The following is an 18,806-nucleotide window of genomic DNA, read 5'->3' on the forward strand; positions in this document are numbered from 1 at the left end:
AGAACTGAATAGAAAATTTGATCTTAACATACAAGACTCAAGAGAAGTTTTAAAAGGTAAACAGGGGAGAAAAAGTTATTCAATAAGGTTAAACTTTTTATATCCCTACATGGAAAGATAGTCATTATAACTCTTGAGAACTGTATATATATTTTGGCAGACAGAAGGAGTGTACACAGAAGGTATAAATTGTCTTTGATGTGATGATATAAAGAAAATTAAGGGGTTATATAAGTAGTTTATGGGGAGAAGAGGAAAGGGGAGGTGGAATGGGGTGAATTACATCATATGAAGAGGTGAAAAAACTATTACAATGGAAGGAAAGAAGAGAGGGATAAGCATTGTTTCAATCTTAGTCTCATCAGATTTGGTTCAAAGAGGGAACAACATATATGTTCATTTGGACAAAGAAATTTAGCTTATTCTTTAGGGAAGTAAAAGGGCAAGGGGAAAAGGGGGCACTGATAGAAGGGAGGGCAGAAGCAAGGGATAAAAGGGCAAAGAAAATGGAGGGGGGGTGATAAAAGGGAGGGCATATTGGGGGAGGCAGGGGTAAGAAGCAAAATGTTGGTGAGGAGAAATAGGGTGAAAGAAGGGGGGGGGAAAGTACAAAGGGAGTAAATAGAATGGATGGAGATAGATAGTAATAATAACTGTGAATGTGAATGGGATGAACTCTGCCATAAAACAGAAGTGAATAGCAGAGTGGATTAAAAAACAGAATCCTACAATATGCTGTTTACAAGAAAAACATTTGAAGCAGAGTAAAGGTTAAATGTTGGAGCAGAATATATTACACTTCAGCTGAAGTAAAAAAAAAACCAGGGGTAGTGGGGCAGCTAGGTGGCACAGTGGAGAGAACACTGGCCCTGGATTCAGGAGGACCTGAGTTCAAATCCAGTCTCAGACACTTGACACTTACTAGCTGTGTGACCATGGGCAAGTCACTTAACCCCAAATGCCTCACCAAAAAAAAAAAAAAAAAAAAAAAAAAGCAGGGGTAGCAATCCTTATCTCAGACAAAGCAAAGACAAAAACAGATTGAATTAAAAGAGATAAGGAAAGAAACTACATCCTGCTAAAAGGTATTATAGATAATGAAGTAATATGAATACTAAACATGTATGTGCCAGGTGGTATAGCATCCACATTCTCAGAGGAGAAGTTAAATGAGTTACAAGAGGAAATACACAGCAAAACTATACTAGTGGGTGGTCTGAATCTTCCCCTCTCAGAATTAGATAAATCTAGCCACAAAATAAATAAGAAAGAAGTTAAAGAAGTGAATAGAATGTTAGAAAAGTTGGGCATGATAGATGTCTGGAGAAAACTGAAGGAGGATACAAAGGAATATACCTTTATCTCAGCAGTACATGGCACATATTAAAAAATTGACAATGTATTAGGGAACAAAAACCTTATAGTCAAATGTAAAAAGGCAGAAATGGTAAATGCATCCTTCTCAGATCATGATGCAATAAAAATTGCATGTAATAAAGAACCATGGAAAGGTAGACTGAATTGTAAACTAAATAATTGCATTCTAACGAATGTGATAAAATAATAGCATTTGGCAGACACCCCTGGGCCCCACCTGAAGACTGATTTAGAATTGTTTGAATTGGGTGAGACAGAGTAACTGACTTAGTATCTACTTAAGAATGATTAATTCAAGACCATGCCTGGCTGGCCCTGAGTGGGGTGTTGTTCTCAGAGGCTGTAGACTACTGATGTCAGAAGGAGATGACCCTCAACCAATCAGCTTGAAGGACCTCCTATTTTTGGGAGGGAGACAGGAAGTAGGAAGGTGAGGCTGACTTGCTGGATCTCTCTCTTTTCATTCAGAACTGCCCTGACAGCAGGAGATGGAGAACAGGAGAGTCCCCATTTCTGTCCAGGACTTTGGGATGGTGAGGGATTTCATGTGGACTGCTAAGAAAAGCAAGAGTTTTTCTCTGGCTATACCGACTCTCTCTTTGCTAATTTCTAATACACTTTAATAAATCCTTAAAAGCCTAAACTCTTGCTGAATTTATCAGTGATTTTTGCCAGCTACCCCCCCAAAAAAACCAACTGGGTAGGAGGGGCAAGTTAGGACCCACATTTAGATTTAAACATCATGAGAATGAGTGGGTCAAACAACAAATCATAGAAATAATCAATAACTTCATCCACGAGAATGACAATAATAAAACAACATACCAAAATCTATGGAATGCAGCCAATGCAGTGCTTGGGGAAAATTTTATATCTCTAAATGCTTACATCAATAAAAAAGAGAAAGAGGAGAAAAATGAATTGGGTATGAAACTTAAAAAGCTAGAAAAAGAACAAATTAAAAATCCCCAATTAAATATTAAATTAGAAATCCTGAAAATTAAAGGAGAAATGAATAAAATTAAAAGCAAGAAAACTATAGAATTAATCAATAAAACTAAGAGCTGGTTTTATGAAAAACCAATAAAATAGATAAACTGTTGGTTAACTTGATTTAAAAAAAAGAAAGAAGAAAAGCAAATTACCAGTATCAAAAATGAAAGGGGGTGATTTTACCACCAATGAAGTGGAAATTAAAGCAATAATCAGTAACTATTTTGCCCAACTGTATGCCAAAAAATTTGACAATCTAAATGAAATGGATAAATATTTACAAAAATATAAACTGCCCAGGTTAACTGAGGAAATAAAGAAGAGGAAATAAAATCCTTAAATAAGCCCATATTAGAAAAAGAAATTGAACAAGCCATTAATGAACTCCCTAAAAAAAAATCCCCAGGTTCAGATGGGTTTACAAGTGAATTCTACCAAAGATTTAAAGAACAATTAATTCCAATATTATACAAATTATTTGGAAAAACAGGTGAAGAAGGAGTGCTACCAAATTCCTTTTATGACACAAATAATGGTGTTGATACCAAAACCAGGCTGAGCTAAAACAGGGAAAGAAAATTACAGACCAATTTCCCTAATGAATATCAATGCAAAGATCTTAAATAAGACATTAACAAGGAGATTAAAGTAAGTGATCACCAGGATAATTTACTATGAATAGGTGGGATTTATACCAGGAATGTGGGGCTGGTTCAAAATTAGGAAAACTATTAATATAATCAACCACATCAATAAGAAACCTAACCACAATCATACGAAAACTTTTGACAAAATAAAGCACCCATTCCTAATAAAAACACTAGAGAGCAAAGGAATAGGTGGAGCTTTCCTTAAAATAATAAGCAGTATCTACCTAAAACCATCAGCAAGCATTACATGCAATGGAGATAAATTAGAGGTCTTCCCAATAAGATCAGGGGTGAAATAGGGATGTCCATTATCACCCCTATTATTTAATATTGTACTAGAAATGTTAGCTTTAGCAATCAGAGAAGAAAAAGGAATTAAAGGAATTAGAATAGGCAAGGAGGAAACAAAACTGTCGATTTTTGCAGATGTCATGATGGTATACTTAGAGAATTCTGGAGAATCAACTCAAAAATTACTTGAAACAATGAACAACTTTAGCAAAGTAGCAGGATATAAAATAAATGCACATAAATCATCAGCATTTCTATACATGCCCAACAAACTCCAGCAGTGAGAGATAGAAAGAGAAATTCCATTTAAAGTAATGGTAGACAATATAAATACTTGGGAGTCTACTTGCCAAGACAAACCCAGTAACTCTGTAAACACAATTACAAAACACTTTTCACACAAATCAAATCATATCTAAATAACTGGAAAAATATCAATTGCTCATGGTGGGCCAAACTAATATAATAAAAATGACAATTCTACCTAAATTAATTTATCTATTTGGTGCCATACCTATCAGACTACCTAAAATTATTTTATAAAGATTAGAAAAAATAATAACAAAATTCATCTGGAAAAACAGAAGGTCAAGAATATCAAGGGAAATAATGAAAAAATGCACAGGAAGGTGGGCTAGCTGTACCAAATCTGAAGTTCTACTATAAAGCAGTAGTCATCAAAACTGTCTGGTACTGGTTTAAAAATAGAGTAGAGGATCAATGGAATAGGTTAGGAACAGGAGACACAGTAGTCAATGACTTTAGTAATGTACTGTTTGATAAACCCAAACAGTCCAGCTTCTGGAATAGGAACTCAGTATTTGACAAAAACTGCTGGGAAAACTAAGCATAGATCAATATCTCACACCTTATACTAAAATAATGTCAAAATAGGTACATGATTTAGACATAAAAGGTGATACTATAGGTAAAGTAGGATAGGAAGGCATAGTTTACCTCTCAGATCTTTGGAAAGTAGAACAGTTTATGTCTCAACAAGAGATAGAGAATATTATGAAATGCAAAATTGATGATTTTGACTACATTAAATTTAAAAGTTCTTGCACAAACAGAAGCAATGCATCCAAAATTAGAAGGGAGGCAGAAAGCTGGGAAACAATTTTTATAGCCAGTACTTCTGATAAAGGCCTGATTTCTAAAATATAATGGTAACTAAATCAAATTTATAAGAATCCAAGTCATTCCCCAACTGAGAAATGGCCAGAGGATATGAACAGGCAGTTTTCTGATGAAGAAATCAAAGTTATATATTGCCATATGAAAAATGCTTTAAATCACTATTGATTAGAGAAATGCAAATTAAAACAACTCTGAGGTACTACCTGACACCTATTATATTGGCTAATATGACAAAAAAGGAAAATAATAAATGTTGGAGAAGTTATGGAAAAATTGGAACACTAATGCATTCTTGGTGAAGCTGTGAACTGATCCAACCATTCTAGAGAACAGTTTGGAACTATGCCCAAAAGACTATAAAGCTGTGCATATCTTTTGACCCAGAAATAACACTATTAGGTCTTTTCCCCAAAGAGATCATAAAAAAGGAAAAAGCACCCACAAGTACAAAAATATTTATAGCTGCTCTTTTTGTTGAGGCAAGGAATTGGAAATTGAGGGATTGCCCAACAATTGGGAAATGACTGAACAAGTTGTGGTATATGAATGTAATGGAATACTATTGTTCTGTGAGAAATGATGAGCAAGCAGATTTCAGAGAAACTTGGAAATGAGTGAGATGAGCAGAACCAGGAGAACATTGTACACAGTAACAACAACATTATGTGTTGATCTACTGTGATAGACCTGATTCTTCTCAGCAATACAATGGTCCAAGATAGTTCCAAAGGACTCATGATGGAAAATGTTTTCCAAATCCAGGAAAAAAAAAAGAACTGTGGAATCTAGATGCAGATTGAACCATACCATTTCTATTGTTTTTGTTGTTGTTTTCCTTTTTTGAGGTTTTTCCTTTTTGCTCTGATTCTTCTCTCATAATATGACTAATGCAGAAATATGTTTAATGTGATTGTTCATATATAACCTATATCAGATTACTTGCTGTCTTGGGGAGGGGTGAGGGAGGGTAGGGAAGGAGAAAAATTTGAAACTAGAAATCTTATAAAAATAAATGTTGAAAACTATCTCTAAATATAACTTGAAAATAATAAAATAGTTATATGGAAAAAATTTAGCATCCTTATCCTCCCAGAGATTTATGTGTTTCAGCTCTTCCATACTAGGGGAAAGGGCACTTTCATACTATGGAACTGAAAACAAGAACAATCAGTCCAGCTAGGTCAATGCAATTCTTTCTCAATGCCAGTCTGCCACTTTTTTTTTTTTTGCAGGGCAATGGGGGTTAAGTGACTTGCCCAGGGTCACACAGCTAGTAAGTGTCAAGTTGAGGCCGGATTTGAACTCAAGTACTCCTGAATCCAGGGCCGGTGCTTTATCCACTGTGCCACCTAGCCGCCCCACCTCAGAATGATAGCATGAAGATAGTATAGGGTCAGTGAGGCATTTTAAGCTTGGAGAGGCAAACATATTTTGCAGGCACAAAAATGTAACTACTCCATAAGCTGCTTTTAATTATTCTTTTAATTATTCTTTTTCCTATGGGTTATGTAGGAATGAAAGGACAATGCAAACATACCCAGTATAGGAAAACACACAGAGGCAAATTTACCCAATTCAGAGACTCTATAGTAAGCAAAATTCCAGAGTTTCAAAGGCTGATTAAAGAATAATTTGTACTGTGGGAAGAGTTCTAAAGGACTCTGTCATCATCAAAATAATGAGAAGCCCCACCCCTTTTTTTCCTACACAGCAAAGAACAAACGTAAAATGCATTCTAAAGAGAATGGCCAAAGCATAGCTCCAATAGACAGAAGAAACAAACAACAGGCCCAAGAATCTTAAAGAAAAAAAATAAATGTGATAGAGTCAATCTCTGCTGAAGATCAGAAACAAAAATGGATCAGAATATCTTCTTTTTTATCATAAAAGTATTTTATTATTTTTGACTTACATGTAGAAAGTTTTGAACATTTGTGTTTGTAAGATTTCTAGTTCCAAATTTTTCTCCCTTCCTCCTTTCCTTCCCCCCTCCCCAAGACAGCAAGCAATCTCATATAGGTTACATATGTACACTCACATTAAACATATTACTGCATTAGTCATGTTGTGAAAGAAGAATCAGAACAAAAGAGAAAAACCTCAAAAAAGAAAAAACAAAACCAAAAAAAAGTACCACAATTTGTTCAGCCATTCCCCAATTGATGGGCATTCCCTCAATTTCCAATTCTTTGCCACCACAAAAAGAGCAGCTATAAATATTTTTGTACATGTGGGTTCTTTTCCCTTTTCTATGATCTATGAGATAAAGACCGAATAGTGGTATTGCTGGGTCAAAGGGTATGCACAATTTTATAGCCCTTTGGGCATGGTTCCAAATTGTTCCCCAGAGTGGTTGGATCAGTTCACAACTCCACCAACAATGCATTAGTGTTCCAATTTTTCCACAACTTATCCAACATTAATTATTTTCCTTTTTTATCATATCATCCAATCTGATAGGTGTGAGGTAGTACCTCAGAGTTGTTTTAATTTGCATTTCTCTAATCAATAGTGATTTATAGCATTTTTTCATATGCCAATTTCATATGCTTTGATTTTTTTATCTGAAAACTGCCTGTTCATATGCTCTGACCATTTCTCAATTGGGGAATGACTTGTATTCTTATAAATTTGATTTAGTTCCCTATATATTTTAGAAATGAGGCCTTTATCAGAAATACTGGCCATAAAAATTGTTTCCCAGCTTTCTGCCTCTCTTCTAATTTTGGCTGCATTACTTCACTTTGTACAAAGCTTTTTTAATTTAATGTAATCAAAGTAATCTATTTTGCATTTCATAATAATCTATATCTCTTGTTTGTTCATGTATTACTCATCTCTCCATAAATCTGAGAGGTAAACTATTCCTTCCTCTCCTAACTTACCTATGGTATCACCTTCTATGAGGGGGTGGAGCCAAGATGACAGGGGGAAAGGGCCATGACTTCTGCAAGCTCTCAATAAATCTGTCCACTCACTCCAAAATAATGCCATAAAACAACCCCCGGAGCAGCCTAATCCACATAAGAACAGAGTGAGACTATTTTCTAGCCAAAGACGGCAACTGGGATCACCTGCTGATTAGGCTGAGAAAGGAGTTCAGCACACAGTCTGGACTCAGACAGTAATAGACCTCGCCTCCAGCAACTTGGAGTCTTCTGGGCCAGTGGCTTCTTCTGATACTCGACTCACAGATTAGTGAGGGGATTCTGTTGTTGGAAGGAATGAAGTGGCTGCAATCTAGGCTGGAATTGGGGTGAAGCTCCCTGGTTCTGAAACAGTGGGCCGAATCAAGTGGTGGCAGCCAGTGGGGGAGGGGCACAGGCATGCCAAGTTTCCAACCATAGAGAATCAAATTTCAATCAGATATCTGCTTCCAGGTTGAGATGAGTAAGCAGAGAAAGAGGTGGAAAATTGAAATCTTCTTTGTGGGAAAGGTAGATCAGCATAAACTCTCAGATAAAGATAATAACAAAGTCAAAGCTCCAACATCCAAAGGTTCCAAGAAAAATATGAACTGGTCTCAGGCCATGGAAGTGCTCAAAAGGGACATTGAAGAGAAAGTAGGAGAGATTTATAGAGGTGGAGGAAAGAATGGAAAGAGAAATGAGAGCAATGCATGAGATTCATTAGGAAAAAAGTCAACAGCTTGAAAAGCCAAAGGAAAAAGGAGATACAAAAGTTCTCTGAAGAAAATAATTGCCTAAGAATTAGTATTGAACAAATGGAAGCTAGTGACTTTATGAGAAACCAAGACACAGTAAAGTAAATCTAATTGAATAAAAAATAGAGGGCAATATGAAATATCTCCTTGGAAAAACAGCTGCCCTGGAAAATAGATCCAGGATAAATAATTTGAAAATCATTGGACTACCTGAAAACCATGAACAAAATAAGAGTTTAGAAATCATCTTCCAAGAAATTATCAGGAAAAATTGCTGCAAGAAATTATCAGGGAAAATTGTCCTGATATCCTAGAAGCAGAAGGTAAAATAGAAATTGAAAGAATCCACTGATCATCTCCTGAAAGAGATCCCAAAAGGAAAACTTCCAGGAATATTATAGCCAAATTCCAGAGATCCCAGGTCAAGGAGAAAATATTGCAAGCATCTAGAAAATAGGAATTCAAATACTGTGGAGCTACAGTTAGGATAACACAAGATCCAGCAGCATCTATAGGATTAAAGGGCATGGAATATGATATTCTGGAGGGAAAAGGAACTGGGACTACAGCCAAAAATCACCTACCCAGAAAACTTGTGTATAGTCTTTCAGGGGAAAAATGGAACTTCAATGAAAAAGAGGACTTTCCTGCATTTGTAACAAAAAGACCTGAGTTGACTTTCAAATACAAGGCCCTAGAGAAGCATAAAAAGGCAAACAGGAAAAAAGAAATCATGAGGGATATTAAAAGATTAAACTGTTTACATTCTGACATGGAAAAATAATACTTCTAACTCATAAGAACTTTCTCAGTATTAGGGCAGCTGAAAGAAATAGACAGAGGGCACAGGTGCGAATTAAATATGAAGGGATCATATCTGTAAAGCATTTATTTTTTGTTTATCCTTGTTTTGGGGGGCAGGAAGGGTGGAGTGGCTTATGTCTGGGGATAGATATGGGCTTGGGGCTTCCTGGGTCCAGGGTTGGTGCTTTGTTCACTGTGTCACCTAGCTGACCCATGATCACATCTTCAAAATAAAGTTAAGAGGTAAGAGGAATGCACTGGAAGAAAGAGTAAGGGAAAGGCAAACTAGGGAAAAGTAGCTCACATAAAAGAAACAAGGAAAAGCTTATGGAGTGAAGGGGAAGATGGGGAAGGAGTGGGGGAATAAATGAACCTTACTCTCATCAGAATTGGCTCAAAGAGGAAATAACATACACACTCAAGTGGGTACAGTAATATATTGTGCCCAGAGGGAAAGTGGGAGAGGAAGGAGATGGGGGGTCGGGGAGGTGAAGGAAGGAATGACAGATTGGGGGAGGGGGCAGTAAAAAGAAAAACACTTTCAAGGAGGGATAGGGTAAAGGAAGATATAAAATAGAGTAAATATTGAGGGGAGGGAATAAGATGGAGGGTAATAAAGTTATCAATAGTAACTGTGAAACAAATGGTGAGCAGGATGATATCAGAAGAACATATGAAAAATGCAAACCATCAACAAAGGAACAACTGATGGCATCCAAATACAGATTGAAGTATCATTTTATGTTTTAGCTCATCTTTCTTTTTTTTTTTTTGTTACATATAAGGTATTTTATTTTTTCCGTTACATGTAAAGATAGTTCTCAACTTTTGTTTATACAAGCTTTACAATTTCATATTTTTCTCCCTCCCTTCCCTCCCTCCCCCCTCCCCTAGACAGCAGGTAATCTGATATAGGTTATATCTATATATCTATATACATATACATATAGATATATATATATCTATACACACATATATATACACATAATAACATTAATCCTATTTCTGCATTAGTCCTGTTATAAGAGAAAAAGTCAGAGCAATGATGCAAAACCTCAAAATAGAAAAAAAAACACAACAGCACCAAAACCAAAAGAAATAGTATGGTTCATTCAGCATCTATATGCCACAGTTCATTTTTTTTTCTTGGATTTGGAGATCCTCTTCTATCATGAGTTCCCTGGAACTCTTCTGTACCATTGCATTGGTGAGATTAGCTCATCTTTCTAAAGGTATTTTGTCTATTTTCTTTAACAAGATGTTTTATATAACTGCACATGTATGACATATTAAATTGCTGGATTTCATAGGGAGGGTCAAGGAAGGAGGGAGGAAGAAAATTTAGAACACAAAGTTTTTAAAAAATCAATGTGAAAAGTAATGATGAGCAGGAGGAGTTCAGAGAAACCTGGAAGGACTTATGTGAACTGATGCTGACTGAGAGGAGCAGAACCAGGAGAACATTGAACATGGCATCACCTTTTATTTTTAAATCATGTATCCATTTCTACCTTATTTTAGCCTGGTTTTTGCCATACTATCTTCCAGTTTTCCCAGCAGTTTTTGTCAAATATTGAGTTCTATTCCAGAAGATTGAGTCTTTGGTGTTATCAAACAGTAGATTACCACTGTGTCTCCTGTGCCTAACCTATTCCATTGATCTACGACTCTATTTCTTAGCTAGTACCAAATAGTTTTGATGACTGCTGCTTAATAGTATAGATTGTTTTGGGGTTTTTTTTTTTTGCTTGTTTGTTTGTTTGCTTGTTGTGGGGCAATGAGGGTTAAATGACTTGCCCAGGGTCACACAGCTAGTAAGTGTCAAGTGTCCAAGGCCAGATTTGAACTCAGGTACTCCTGAATCCAGGGCCGGTGCTCTATCCACTGTGCCACCTAGCTGCCCCTATAGTTTCAAATTCAGTATGGTTAGCCCATCTTCCTGTGTATTTTTTTCATTAGTTCCCATGATATTATTGACCTTTTGTTCTTCCAGATGAATTTTGTTGTTGTTTCTAGCGCTATAAAATAATTTTTAGGTAGTCTGATTGGTATAGCACTGAATAAGTAAATTAAGTGACTTTTATTATGTTAGCTCAGCCTATCCATGAGCAATTGATATTTTTCCAATTATTTAGATATGATTTTATTTTTCTGAAAAGTGTTTTGTAATTGTGTTCATAGAGTTCCTGGGTTTGTCTTAGCAGGTAGACTCCCAAGTATTTTATATTGTCTACAATTACTTTAATGGAATTTCTTTTTCTATCTCTTGCTGCTGAGCTTTAGATTATAACTACATTTATTGCCTGAGAAGAAGCTTGCAAGCTGGAACAGTAAGACAATGTTCTCATCTGATCAAAAGAGAGTGGGAGAAGGGGCGGAGCCAAGATGGCGGAGAGGAAGCAGCAAGCTGCCTGAGCTCTCCTTCTGTTCCCTCAAAACGAACATCAAATCAAGCCTCTGGACGGATTCTGAAACTACAGAACCTGCAAAGAGACAGAGAGACACAGTCCTCCAACCAGAGATAATTTAGAAGACTTCAGGAAAAGGTCGGTCTGACTCGGGCAAAAGGGAGGCCCAGCGCAGGGCAGCAACCCAGCGCCGAGGGGGTCGGGGCAAGTCAGCAGGAGCTGCGGGCCACAGCTGAACAACTGAGGCTCCCGGAACCTGGTTCGAAAATCTGGTGGCCAAGAAGGACAGTGGAAAAACCTACCTGCACCGGCCGAGAAGGCCACGAACGGTGGGATCAGACGCCGGGGTCTGGCGCCTGGCTGACCGAGCACAATCAGACAGGAAGTGCAGGGCAGGGGATCTCCACACACCATAAAGGCCTCAGAGTAAAAGCCCGGTCACACAGCACCTATACACCTGCACAAGAAGCCCAAAACAGGGACCCTGGTGCCCCCAGAGCAGACCTCAACTTAAAGAATAAATAAATAGGCTGCAATAATGAGTAAGAAGCAAAAAAGAGCCCTCTCCATTGAGAGCTTCTGTATCAATAGGGAAGAAGCCAACACAAACTCAGATGAGGACAATACCCTCAAATTGGCTACATGTGAAGCCTCACAAGGGAAGGTGAATTGGTCGCAAGAACAAAAAGCCTTCCTGGAAGAGCTCAAAAAGGATTTTAAAAATCAATTGCAAGAGGTAGAAGAAAAAATGGGGAGAGAAATGAAAGCAAAACAAAAAAACTATGAAAAAAGAATCAGCAGCTTGGAAAAGGAAGCTGAAGAAAACAAAGCCTTAAAAAATTCACTTGGCCAAATGGAAAAAAGGGTGCATAATCTCACTGAAGAAAACAATACCTTAAAAAATTCACTTAGCCAAATGGAAAAAAAGGTGCATAATCTCACTGAAGAAAACAATGCCTTAAAAATTAAAGTGGGACAGTTGGAAGATAAGGAATCCATGAGACACCAAGAATCAGTCAAGCAGAATAAAAAAAATGAAAAAATAGAAGAAAATGTGAAATACCTCATTGGAAAGACAACTGATCTGGAAAACAGATCGAGGAGAGACAATTTGAGAATCATTGGACTGCCTGAAAGCCATGACCAGAAAAAGAATCTAGACACCATATTCCAGGAAATTATTAAGGAGAACTGCCCTGATATCATAGAATCAGAGGATAAAATCATCATTGAAAGAATCCACCAATCACCTCCTGAAAGAGACCCCAAAAGGAAAACTCCAAGGAATATTGTAGCCAAATTCCAGAATTATCAGGTGAAGGAGAAAATACTCCAAGCAGCCAGAAAGAAGCAATTTAAATATCATGGAGCCACAGTCAGGATTGCTCAGGACCTGGCAGCTTCAACATTAAAGGACCACAAGGCTTGGAATATGATATTCCGGAAAGCAAAGGAGCTTGGCCAAGAATCTATTACCCAGCAAAAATGTGCATTTTCTTTCAGGGGAAGAGATGGACATTTAATGACATTGGGGACTTTCAATCTTTCCTGGTGAAAAGACCAGAACTGAATAGAAAATTTGATCTCAACATACAAGACTCAAGAGAAGTTTAAAAAGGTAAACAGAGGGGAAAAAAAAAGTTACCCTATTAGGTTAAACTGTTTATATCTCTACACAGGAAGATAATACTCATAACTCTTAAGAACTGTAAATGTATTTGGGCAGAGAGAAGGACTTTATATAGAGGGTATAAATATAAATTGTCTTTGATGTGATGATACAAAAGAATTAAGGGGATAAAAAGGGAGTCTATGGGGAGGAGAGGAAAGGGGAGGTGGAATGGGATGAATTATATCATATGAAGAGGTGGAAAAAAACCTATTACAATAGAGGGAAAGAAAGGAGGGGGGAACATGGTTTCAACCCTATTCTCATTAGATTTGACTCAAAGAGGGAATAACATATACGTTCATTGGGATAAAGAAACAACTCATTCTTTAGGGAAACAAAAGGGGAAGGGAAAGGGGGGACTGATAGAAGGGAGGACAAAAGCAAGGGAGAAAAGGGTAAAGAAAAGAGAGGGGGGTGATAAAAAGGGAGGGCAGATCGGGGGAGGCAGGGGTAAGAAGTAAAACATCGGTGAGTAGGAATAGGGTGAAAGAAGGGGGGAAAAGTACAAAGGGGGTAAATAGAATGGAGGGGAATAGACAGTCAGTAATAATAACTGTGAATGTGAATGGGATGAACTCTGCTATAAAACGGAAGCGAATTGCAGAGTGGATTAAAAACCAGAACCCTACAATATGCTGTTTACAAGAAATACATTTGAAGCAGAGAGATACACACAGAGTAAAGGTAAAAGGCTGGAGCAGAATATATTATGCCTCAGCTAAAGTAAAAAAGGCAGGGGTAGCAATCCTTATCTCAGACAAAGTGCAGGCAAAAATAGATCTCATTAAAAGAGATAAGGAAGGAAATTACATCTTACTTAAAGGTACTATAGATAATGAAGTAATATCAATATTAAATATGTATGCACCAAGTGGTATAGCATCCAAGTTCTTAGAGGAGAAGTTAAATGAGTTACAAGAGGAATTAGATAGTAATACTATACTAGTGGGGGATCTGAATCTCCCCCTCTCAGAATTAGATAAATCTAGCCAAAAAATAAATAAGAAAGAAGTGAAAGAGGTGAATAGATTACTAGAAAAGTTAGACATGATAGATGTCTGGAGAAAATTGAATGGGGATAGAAAGGAATATACCTTTTTCTCAGCAGTACATGGCACATTTTCAAAAATTGACCATGTATTAGGGCACAAAAACATCATAGTCAAATGTAGAAAGGCAGAAATAGTAAATGCATCCTTCTCAGATCATGATGCAATAAAAATTACATGTAAGAAAGAGCCAGGGAAAAGTAGAATGAAAATCAATTGGAAACTAAATAATTTCATTATAAAGAATGAATGGGCCAAACAAGAAATCATAGAAACAATCAATAACTTTATCCAAGAGAATGACAATAGTGAGACAACATACCAAAATCTATGGGATGCAGCCAAAGCAGTACTTAGGGGAAAATTTATAGCTCTAAATGCTTACATGAATAAAAAAGAGAAAGAGGAGATTAATGAATTGGGCATGCAACTTAAAAAGTTAGAAAAAGAACAAATTAGAAATCCCCAATTAGACACTAAATTAGAGATCCTGAAAATTAAAGGAGAAATTAATACGATTGAAAGCAAAAAAACTATAGAATTAATCAATAAAACTAGGAGCTGGTTTTATGAAAAAACCAATAAAATAGATAAAATATTGGTTAATTTGATTTAAAAAAAGAAAGAAGAAAACCAAATTACCAGTATCAAAAATGAAAAGGGTGATGTTACCACCAATGAAGTGGAAATTAAAGCAATAATTAGGAAATATTTTGCCCAACTGTGTGCCAATAAATTTGACAATCTAAATGAAATGGATGAATATTTACAAAGATACAAACTGCCCAGGTTAACTGAAGAGGAAATAAAATCCTTAAATAAACCCATATTAGAAAAAGAAATTGAACAAGCTATTAATGAACTCCCTAAGAAAAAATCCCCAGGGCCAGATGGGTTTACGGGTGAATTTTACCAAACATTTAAAGAACAATTAATTCCAATATTATACAAATTATTTGGAAAAATAGGGGAAGAAGGAGTTCTACCAAATTCGTTTTATGACACAAATATGGTGGTGATACCAAAACCAGGCAAAGCAAAAACAGAGAAAGAAAATTATAGACCAATCTCCCTAATGAATATTGATGCTAAAATCTTAAATAAGATATTAGCAAGGAGATTACAGCAAGTGATCACCAGGATAATACACTATGACCAGGTGGGATTTATACCAGGAATGCAGGGCTGGTTCAACATTAGGAAAACTATTAACATAATCAACCACATCAATAAGAAAACCAACCAAAATCATATGATTATCTCAATAGATGCAGAGAAAGCTTTTGACAAAGTACAGCACCCATTCCTAATAAAAACACTAGAGAATTTAGGAATAGGGGGAGCTTTCCTTAGAATAATAAACAGTATCTACCTAAAGCCATCAGCAAGTATTATATGCAATGGAGATAAATTAGAGGCCTTCCCAATAAGATCAGGGGTGAAACAGGGATGTCCATTATCACCCCTATTATTTAATATTGTTCTAGAAATGTTAGCTTTAGCAATCAGAGAAGAGAAGGGAATTAAAGGAATTAGAATAGGCAAGGAGGAAACAAAACTATCACTCTTTGCAGATGATATGATGGTATACTTAAGGAATCCTCGAGAATCAAGTCAAAAATTACTTGAAACAATTAACAACTTTAGCAAAGTAGCAGGATATAAAATAAATCCACATAAATCATCAGCATTTCTATACATGACCAACAAAGTCCAGCAGCAAGAGATAGAAAGAGAAATTCCATTTAAAGTAACGGTAGATAATATAAAATACTTGGGAGTCTACTTGCCAAGACAAACCCAGGAACTCTATGAACACAACTACCAAACACTCTTCACACAAATCAAATCAGATCTAAATAATTGGAAAGATATCAATTGCTCATGGATAGGCAGAGCTAATATAGTAAAAATGACAATACTGCCTAAATTAATTTACTTATTCAGTGCCATACCAATCAGACTACCTAAAAATTATTTTATACCGCTAGAAAAAATTATAACAAAATTCATCTGGAAAAACAAAAAATCAAGAATATCCAGGGAAATAATGAAAAAAAATTCACAGGAAGGTGGGTTAGCGGTACCAAACCTGGAGCTTTACTATAAAGCGGCAGTCATCAAAACTATCTGGTACTGGCTAAAAAATAGAGTGGTAGATCAATGGAATAGGCTAGGCTCAGGAAATGCAGTAGTAAATGACACTAGTAATGTAGTGTTTGATAAACCAAAGACTCCAGCTTCTGGAATAGGAACTCAGTATTTGACAAAAACTGCTGGGAAAACTGGAAGATAGTATGGCAGAAATTAGGCATAGACCAACATCTTACACCTTATACTAAAATAAGGTCAAAATGGATACATGATTTAGACATAAGAGGTGATACCATAGGTAAATTAGGAGAGAAAGGAATAGTGTACCTATCAGATCTTTGGAAAGGAAAACAGTTTTTGACCAAACAAGAGATAGAGTATATTATAAAATGCAAAATGGATGATTTTGATTATATTAAATTAAAAAATTTTTGTACAAACAGAAGCAAAGCATCCAAAATTGGAAGGGAGGCAGAAAGCTGGGAAACAATTTTTGAGGCCAGTGCTTCTGATAAAGGCCTCATCTCTAAAATATATAGGGAATTAAATCAAATTTATAAGAATCCAAGTCATTCCCCAATTGAGAAATGGTCAAAGGATATGAACAGGCAGTTTTCTGATGAAGAAACCAAAGCTATCTATTCCCATATGAAAAAATGCTCTAAATCTTTAATGATTAGAGAGATGCAAATTAAAACAACTCTGAGGTACCACCTGACACCTATCAGATTGGCTAAAATGACAAAAAAGGAAGATAATAAATGTTGGAGAGGCTGTGGGAAAATTGGAACACTAATGCATTGTTGGTGGAGCTGTGAGCTGATCCAACCATTCTGGAGAGCAATTTGGAATTATGCCCAAAGGGCAATAAAGCTGTCCATACCCTTTGACCCAGCAATCCCACTTTTAGATCTTTTGCCCAAAGAAATCATGGAAGGGGGAAAGGGACCCACATGTACAAAAATATTTATAGCTGCTCTTTACGTGGTAGCAAGGAATTGGAAATTGAGGGGGTGCCCATCAATTGGGGAATGGCTGGACAAGTTGTGGTATATGAATACAATGGAATACTATTGTGCTGTAAGAAATGATGAGCAGGAAGAGTTCAGAGAAACCTGGAAGGTCTTACGTGAGCTGATGATGAGTGAGATGAGAAGAACCAGAAGAACATTGTACACAGTATCATCAACATTGAGTGTTGACCTACTGTGATGGACTATATTCTTCTCACCAATGCAATGGTACAGAAGAGTTCCAGGGAACTCATGATAGAAGAGGATCTCCAAATCCAAGAAAAAAAAAGAAAGAAAGAACTGTGGAGTATAGATGCTGATTGAACCATATTATTTCTTTTGTTTTGGGTGCTGTTGGTTTTTTTTTTCTTTCTATTTTGAGGTTTTGCATCACTGCTCTGATTCTTTCTCTTGTAACAGGATTAATGCAGAAATAGGATTAATGTTACTATGTATATATATATATGTGTGTGTATATATATATATATATGTATATGTATAGAGATATATAGATATAACCTATATCACATTGCCTGCTGTCTAGGGGATGGGGGAGGGAGGGGTGGGAGGGAGAAAAATCTGAAGTTGTAAAGCATGTATAAACAAAAGTTGAGAACTATCTTTACATGTAATGGAAAAAATAAAATACCTCATACATAAAAAAAAAGAGAGTGGGAATGGGTGAGGTATTTGTATCTATTTAGGACTTTTTGAGTATCTTTTTGCAGGGCAATGAGGGTTAAGTGACTTGCCCAGGATCACACAGCTAGTAAGTGTTAAGTGTCTAAGGCCAGATTTGAACTCAGGTCCTCCTGAATCCAGAGCCAGTGTTTTATCCAGTGTGCCACCTAGGTGCCCCAAACTTTTTGAGTATTTATGACTAAGTCAGGAATAAGGGAGAAACATCATATATTTGGAAGTCAGGCAGGAAATGAGGGTGTAGGGAGAAGATATCTATAAATACAATAAATTAGAAAGCAGGATATTGTGTGTGTGTGTGTGTGTGTGTGTGTGTGTGTGTGTGTGTTTTGACTTTTGCAGTAATCAGGCCAGGATAAGGTTAAGTGAGGCAGAAAAATTTTAGGTACCCTTTTCTAGCCTCTTTCTCACAGAAGGACATAAGCCGCATAATTCTTTAAAAAGTCTGTTCAGTCCCCCAGGGGGCAGCAGAATCCCACTCTGCTTCAATCCAGTAAGAACATCATTCTCTGTCCAGGGCTGACTGTGTTGTCACTGTAGCTCCATTTATCTGCACCTGCTACTTCATTACTTGCCTATTGCCACAGGGCTTCCAGATAGGTTAAAAAAAAGGTGAAATGATATGGGTAATGTCTTTTGACCTGTACATAAATTGGATTTAAATGAGGCAGGAGTTGCAAGAATTTGTCATCCTCACTCTTTCTTCCATAGTCTTAAAAGTCCAATGACAAGAAAAAATTCAAGATGTTCAGGATGCAGTTGATGACCTTGCCACCCTCAATATCTAACCAAGGTCTAAGTGCTCCACAGTACCTGCTTTCACTGATATCATCGTCTGTTGGAACAAATTGTTCACATACACTCATTCTGCTGGGAGTAGTATTCACATGCTTGGGGTAGACACTTTTTATCCCTTCTCCAAACAAAAAGTGAATTATAGTATGCTTTGTTC

This window comes from Dromiciops gliroides, chromosome 2, assembly GCF_019393635.1.
Source record: "Dromiciops gliroides isolate mDroGli1 chromosome 2, mDroGli1.pri, whole genome shotgun sequence".
Classification (NCBI taxonomy): Eukaryota; Metazoa; Chordata; class Mammalia; order Microbiotheria; family Microbiotheriidae; genus Dromiciops; species Dromiciops gliroides.